This window comes from Rattus rattus, chromosome 4, assembly GCF_011064425.1.
Source record: "Rattus rattus isolate New Zealand chromosome 4, Rrattus_CSIRO_v1, whole genome shotgun sequence".
NCBI lineage: Eukaryota > Metazoa > Chordata > Mammalia > Rodentia > Muridae > Rattus > Rattus rattus.
The window spans coordinates 87,051,107-87,058,848 of NC_046157.1; positions in this window are offsets into that span (position 1 = coordinate 87,051,107).

The window sequence follows — 7,742 nt, forward strand, 5'->3', positions numbered from 1 at the left end:
TTGTTATGAAGTGATACCCAACTGTCTCCTGAAGTGGCTGTTTTGGTTCTGGCCACCAGCAGTGTACTAAAGGAGCCATTGTGAATGGCCTTGCCAGCACTTGTCAACTTTATCATGATCTAAACCCACAAGATTTACACATTTATTATACAATTATATTATAATTATATATTTGTAATTATATTTAATTTAAATGCTTCTGATTACTACGGAGTTGTCTAAGATAGTTTCTTCTTTAATGAATTGCCTGGTCAAGCCTTTGGCTCAGTTCCTTGTGTATATTTTCTCCTGCTTCCTGCTCACAATGCTCTTTTTTCCCGTTTTCTTTGCTGTAATTTTTTCATTTTTTCACTATCTGTCTATTGATCTGTCTGTCTGTCTATCTATCCAAGTCATTCCCATTGTTTGCCCTAATCTTAAGTAGTATATGAAAGGACTGATAATTTCTTTATTGACTTATTTTAAAAAGTTAGTATCTTTTGTTTATCAAGTCACGTACTTTGTGTTAACAGACAAGGACGTAAAATATTCTTCTTTGCTCTCAGTTTATAATCTAGTACAACAAAACCAAGAGAATATAATATAAACAAGGGATTGAACCTAGCAATAGTCGCTTACTAGCCAAATGCTTCTGAGCTCTATGCACAGCCCCTACCTTGTCTTTCTAAAATTATGCTTTGTTTTTGAGATCTACTTACCTGCAAGTTTCTGCCAGGTACAGCTGAGAATAAAATTTTGAAAGTTTTAAATGCTATTAGGATTCCTCCCCACTGCCATTGATATTTTATTTTTTAGAGAAGATCTTCCTGTGTAGCTCAGTCTGCCATGAAATCTCAATCCTCCGCCTTAGTGTTTACAGTGCTGCCACTAGAGGCCTGCCCCACTATGCCTGGCCTACCTTGGGCTTTAAAGTATTGTTTTAGATTTATTTTTTACTATTTTATCACTAGAAATATTTTTCCTACATGCATGGATGTGTATCATGTGGTGCTTTGCGCCCTCAGAGGTCAGGAAGGTGTTCGATCCCCTGGCACTGGAGTTACAGATATAAGCAGCCATACAGATGCTGGAAATCAGTTGCCAGCACCCCGGTCAGGTCACTTACAACCACCATAGCTCCAGGTCCAGAGGATCTAAGGCCCTCTCTGTAGGGACTGCACTAATATAGATTTAACCCCTCGGCCCTTATATGCATAATTTAAAAAATCTTAAAAGATGTAATTTCCTTTTACATTATTGATATTTCCTATTCAAATGTGATCTATGTAATTCTTTTAACTTTGGGTTTGTTTTCATAATCTTATTCATTTTCATTTCTCACAGGGCTGTTGCCAAGCATTGTATAGTATAGATTCCTGTTATGAATAGGATCTTTTCTTCCTCCTCCATTTCTCTAACTCGTGAATATTGTTGCCTGAGAAAACTTAAGATTTTTTTAATATATCTGAAATTAGCAGCAACACCCTTAACTACTTTTTAAAGTTTTGTGTGTGCATGTATAACATGAACAGCTTCTGATGATGGATGACCCATAGTCTCTAGTCTATACACACATGCACACACATATGCACACACACATGAGAGAGAGAGAGCTAGAGAGGCAGAAAAATAGAGACAAAGATAGAGAAACAAAGACAGAGAGACAGAAAGACACAGAGACAGAGACAGACAGAGATGGAGAGAGGGAGACAGGGAACACTTCACTGACTGAGCTACATTCCTCCACCCATGTTTTGTTTTGCTGTGTAGCCTAGGAATGTGCCTGGATGCTTGGTTTTGACCAAGTTTTTGAAATGTATAGTTACAGAATACTATCCATTAAGTCCAGTTGAATATATGATTCGTACACAAACAGGTTTTTTGGTCTGTTTTATTTACTGTTATATCCCTAGGATGTGCAAGAGGGTAGGTGTTTTTCAGTTCAATGGAAGGAAGAACAGATAAATACCAAATTTTCCATTCACAAGCACTGTAGGGATTGGATTTGGGCCTGGTCGCCTGGTAGATTTTTGGACGATAACCTCTCCCATGAATTTACGGCACAAGAAGATAACAATCAGCTGGAACAGGACCCTTCTGGGTCTCCTACAGGGTTTGACCCCTGCTGAGCCCTGCTGTAGCCTTTTGTTCCTACTAGGAGCAGTCTGGCCTGGTACTTCTCACCTGAGTCAGAATTAGGCTGGCCTTCCTGGTTATTTCCCTAATTTATTCAGGTCTGGTGGTCGGTCTTTTGTTACCAAAGCCAGGGTTTCCCACTGTGCTTCACATATTCCTGCTAACTGGTATTCTTGGTATATAGTTTGGTAAATAAAGTTACAAGAGACCTTTTCCTCTTCTGGCTTGACAAGAATAACCTGTGTGTGTGTGTGTGTGTGTGTGTGTGTGTGTGTGTGTGTGTGTGTGTGTGTGTGTGTGTGTGTGTTCTTTAATCCCACAGGCTTTTCGCCCAATTCTCGGTACCCTGTGGGTGCTGGCGCCGACAAAGCACAGAGCTATAGTGATTTTGTTTTGAACCAGGCATAGTGGGGAAGTTGAAGTAAGAAGATGGTTTGTGTGTCTTCTTATTCTCAGATTCCTTTTCTATGGTAGCTCTCTGCCTCACCAGGCTTCTTATTCATGAATTTTCATAACAGCTTTATTTGAAATTGCCTGATACTGGAATGAACTCATATGTCCCAGACAATGGAATGGACTGTAACAATCACTTGGTGCACTCCATTGGGAGAGATGGCTTCACAGTTGGGGTGAATGGACTCAGACAGTGTTAAACACTTCAAGCAGTATGATGCCACAAGTATGACTTTGTTGGAATTACCTCACTATGGAGGCAGAAAACAAATTAGTGGTCATTTGGGGTCTGAGGTGGGTAGTGGATGGAGACCTAGGAGAGGTAGAGACTGTAGAACTAGAGTTTTAAAAAAGTTACTCATTGTCAGAGTCCGGATGTGCAGGGCCGGACGTGCCTGAGGGAGAGCCAGAGATAGGACTTGCCAAACCAGCTATCAGCCCCAAGGACATTGACCATCTGTGCCACCCCCCCCCTTCCTTCACCCCCTGAGTGAGATGAGCCACCCTACCTGCCTGTCGAGCTGCTAGAGACACGTACTCCTTGATGTAATTTCAGCGCGAAAGTAACTGTGCACCATTTGAAATGACCAATCATGTGTAATCGCGCGAATGCCCCTAACCTCCCCTATATAAACCCCCGAGTTTGGAGGCTCGGGGTCGATTCCTCTATCTCCTGTGTGGGATACGTATCGACCCGGGATTCCGCTAATAGGGATCTCGTTAATAAAGCTACCTCCTGCTGTTACATCAAGACAGCTACTCGTGATTCCTGGGGGCACCCCACCCCGCGATCAGAGCGAGAGTCGCGGCTGCCCGTTTAGGGGTACGCTCTTTCAAGACAAGTATGTGTGTTAATCGGAGGTGAGGAGAAGGGGCCATTATAGTGATGTAACTGTTCTTTGCCTGGATTGTGGAGGGGTCACATGACACATTTGACAAAAGTATGGATGAGCAAACATTCTCCAATGAACGAAGGTAAAACAGCGGAGTCTAAACCCAGTGTACGGTTGTGTGAATTTCAGTATTTTTATTGTGATGATAGACTATGTCTTACCATAATGTGACTTTTGGAGGAAACTGAGCAAAGCACAAGAAACCTCTTCTGTTGCTTCTTACAACTCTGTGACCCTGTAGTTGTGTTGGTAAACTTTTGAGATCTTGTGGCTCAGTAATTCTGCAGACATCTGCATACATGTCATGGGTAGAGGGCAACACCATGTGTCTTCAATTGTTCTCTACTTTAAAAAATTATTTATTTGCCCTTTTGTGTCTGTTTTGACTGCTCATATGTAAGTGCATCACTTGAATGCAGTGCCAGAAGAGGGCACCAGATCTCCTTGAACTGGAGTGCGGGTGGTTGTGAGCCAGGCAACACATACCCAGTGCTAGATTTACAGCCGAGCACCACCACATCCGGCCTTTACATGGCTGCTGCACACCTGAACTCAGGCTCTTATGCTTGTGCAGCAGTAACGGTACTCAGCGGTCTCCCTAACCCTGTTTGACTGTTTGAAATAGAATAGGCTTTTCTGACATTGGAATCGTAGCGCCCAGTGCCTCGTGCTCATGTGCACAGCTGGTTTCATGCTTGGGCCGTCAGGCTTAGGTTTTGGTTGGAAGCCAGGTATATTTATGGTCCTTAAGACATAAGACCTCCCTCTCTCCATCTCATACCCTGAATACTTGGCCATTTCTCATCCTTCTTCTCAGCACACATTATACAGGGCATCACTGATGCAGATGGGAGCTGCAGAACTCCTGATCCACTAAGATATGAGACATGTCATCTGCTGACTCCTGTGGTCCCTTACCGAGCCACTCTGTTAGGCTTCCCTCACCATGATGCACTTTATCCTCTAAGACTCGAGTCAGTGTGAGGCCTTCCTCTGTAAGTTGCTTCTGTCAAGTGTTTGTCCCAGCCACAAGACTAGAAGTCCGAGAGTGGAGAGATGGGCTGGGCTGTTCCTCACTTGGTTCAGAACTTGCTTGGTCCCTACCATCAGATAATCCCAGGCACAGAGACTGCAGTTCCACATGCTGTCAAGGTGCATTCTAGCTGCAGCATGGCTCAGGACTCTGTGCCTTTGCACCTGACTGATAGCCCACTGCGTAGCTGGACTGCATCATAGGAGATGACCTGTCCTCACCTTTCTCTAGTTTTACTTCTCTTAATTTCCTTCTCCTCTCTCCCCACCCTGTTTCTTCTTGTACTCCTTTCAGCAGGCTGGGTTTGCCCCAGTGATCCTGTACTTCTGTTTGTCATGCAATGGAAGATAGCTGTGTTGCTGTCTGCTCAGTAGTGTTACAAGTGATATATGATTGGCCAGCATCCCCCTTTTTATTGTTCTTGGGTAATTTTCCGTATTCCATGTGTTTCTCCTGAAAATAGATGTTTGAGTTGCTTTGTTTTTATTACAAATGAAACATGTCTGAGAGACCAAGGAGGGGCATTCCTGACTAATGGAGCACATATATGTTTAATGTCTTAAGAAACTTCTGGGGGTTTCTAAAGTGTTCCTACCATGTTATACTCTCAGTAGCAATGCATGGCACATTCTATTCTTCCTAAGATTAAGAGGAACTTCCAGAGAAACAGAAGTGGCTTAAATCGGAAAAACAAATTCACTCAGGAAGAGCTTTGAATCACTAATAAATGTTGACTGAAACACAGAAAAATGGTAGAACCACTTTGGAATGCCTCCTGTGTCTAGCTAGTGTCTGTAGACACCCATGTGCTTTTTTTTTTTTTTTAACTGTTTCCCAGGTGTTTGGACAGACCAAGGATACAGATATGCATGCTTGTGTACATAATGTTTTAATTATACAGATGTGTGTGGCATCCAGCTTGAAGTTCTCTGTAAACAGGGCCAGCTGTTCCTGACATTTTCCTCTTCTCTGCTTTTTCTTTGTATAGAGGCAGACAAGGAAAAATGATGATTTCTGTTCCCTCTGATCAAAGACTGTTAACCTTTCAGCTATAGCCTTGTCACAAAGCCAAGAACTACTCATTGAAGCAGGGAAATGGGCCTGTTGACATTTTACAGGATTTTTTGAAACGTTAAAGATCTTTTTGAGGGTGGGTCTAAGGGCACAAACACCTGTAATGTGTGCACTGTCCTGAGTGTCCTTACATTCTCAGGAAACAGGCGGCTACTGCTTTGTGTGTACTCTTGGAACACACACATACCCTCCTGAAAGGACCAGAGTTTGTTGTGCTGATAGAGGGGGCACGTGGTAGACTGGGCTGAGGCCTTCACAGCCTCTGTTGAGGGAGTAGTACTGGAGGGGGGAGCCTTTCTGTCCGGTATTTTTAAACAATGCTTGTCATTTGGGGCTTTGATATGTTGCTTAGGCTATGACTTGGCAGGACACTTCCATAGAGCAGGATACACAGATTCGTATGGTACCAAAGTGACAGGAAAGCAGTTTTTTTTTTCATTAAGAATTTAAGAGGAGGGCTCAAAACCTCTGCACTCTGTAATTTTGGTCAATCGTCATTGGCTATCTGTTAGTCTGGCAGGCATGAGTTTTAAAAACACGAAAACAGTATTGGAAAAGGATGTTCCGGCTCAGGGGGAAACCCCTAGAGGCTTTGCCAACCTGACTTTAAACATCTTTTTTCATAGAACTTAGCACAGCTAGTGATGCTGGGGGTGGGGTGGGCAGTGTAGGGAAGAAACTTAATTATGCAAATTTTGATCTTAAAGCTTTATTCGTATGTTTCCTGGCAGGCTGTTCTTTAATCTCTAGAAACAAGATTGCTCAAATTACCATATATTCTCATTAATTTCATTAAAATTATAGCAAAGGTTGTTTTGCTATAATCAAAAAGTGATTTGATTAATACTTTGGAAATCAAACCCCTTGCCAGCAGTGGGAATGAGAACAAACTTCTCAGTCAGTCGTCTTTCTTCTCTCCCCTTCTTGCAAGGCCAAATACAAATGCACCAGAGGGATTTTAAGAGTCTGTTTGCTTTTTGCAGATGGTTCTAAGGAAAACACTCCAAAATGGGGTCCATTTTTCCTCTCTCTTGAGTGTGAAGAAAGAACACACGTGCACACAAGCCTGCCTTGGCTGGCAAAAACAGTGCCAGGAGCACACACCCTCTCTTACAGGCTGACTGTTAAGTCAGCAGAGAATGTGGGAAAATCTAGAGATGAAGAAGGTAACATACCCATGTACCCATGTAAAGAGGACATGAAAATCACAGACAGGTATTAGATAAAACTAAAGGACCAGTCAAGATGATCTATCTTTGCTTTTAGAAACCATACCTATTGAGGCATCCCACATTATAACTAGTTTGACTTCAAAGCATAGTTTGTTATGTGTGTTTTTGTGCTTATGATCTGGTCATGAGCTTCATTAGTACACTGTGTACAGTGTGAGGAGAGCAGGTCATTGAGGGAGAAAAAGATACTGGAAAGCTAGTCATTTGACACTATAGTTTCTAATGTTTCAACCACACCTCCTCCATTTTTCCTCCTTCTTTCCATTCTTTTTGAGTACTGAGGCTGAAACCATGACCTTGTGTGTGCTAGACAAACACTTTCTATCAATGATTCTGTGTTGCCTCCTTATTGATCTGTGTAATAATTTTGATCACAGGATAGGTGTAAGTAGTGTATCTTCACTATCTCTCCTTCAAAGTGCTCAGTACTCTAATCAAAGACAGAACCCATTTGTCCATTGTCTTTTTCCTTGCCAACCTCATGGTTCCTGCTTTTAGGAAAAGTGGGGCCAGCTACAGGTTCAGAGGTTCAATCCGTTATCATCAGGGTGGGCGGGGCAGCCATCCCACAGACGTAGGCGCTGGAGGAAGCTGAGAGTTCAACATCTTCTGAGGGCAGAATAGGAGAAGACTAGCTTCCAGGCAGCTTTTAGGGAAGTGTTGTCAGACTTCTTATGTTTGGACACTGAGGTATCTGTATTTTTTTCTTTCTTAGGGCTACTGGGACACAGTGGAGTTAAAAGTACTACATTAACAACTCCACACAGCAACATTTGATCCATTAAAGACTGAATACATGACAGTATGTATTATTTACTTCTTTATTGCTTTGAAAGACACCATGGCCAAAGCAAATTAAAAATAAAATAGGGATGTTTCCAGAAGAGTTAGAGTCCATGATGGCAGAGGAAAAGCCATGGTGTCAGGAGCAGCTGAGAGCTT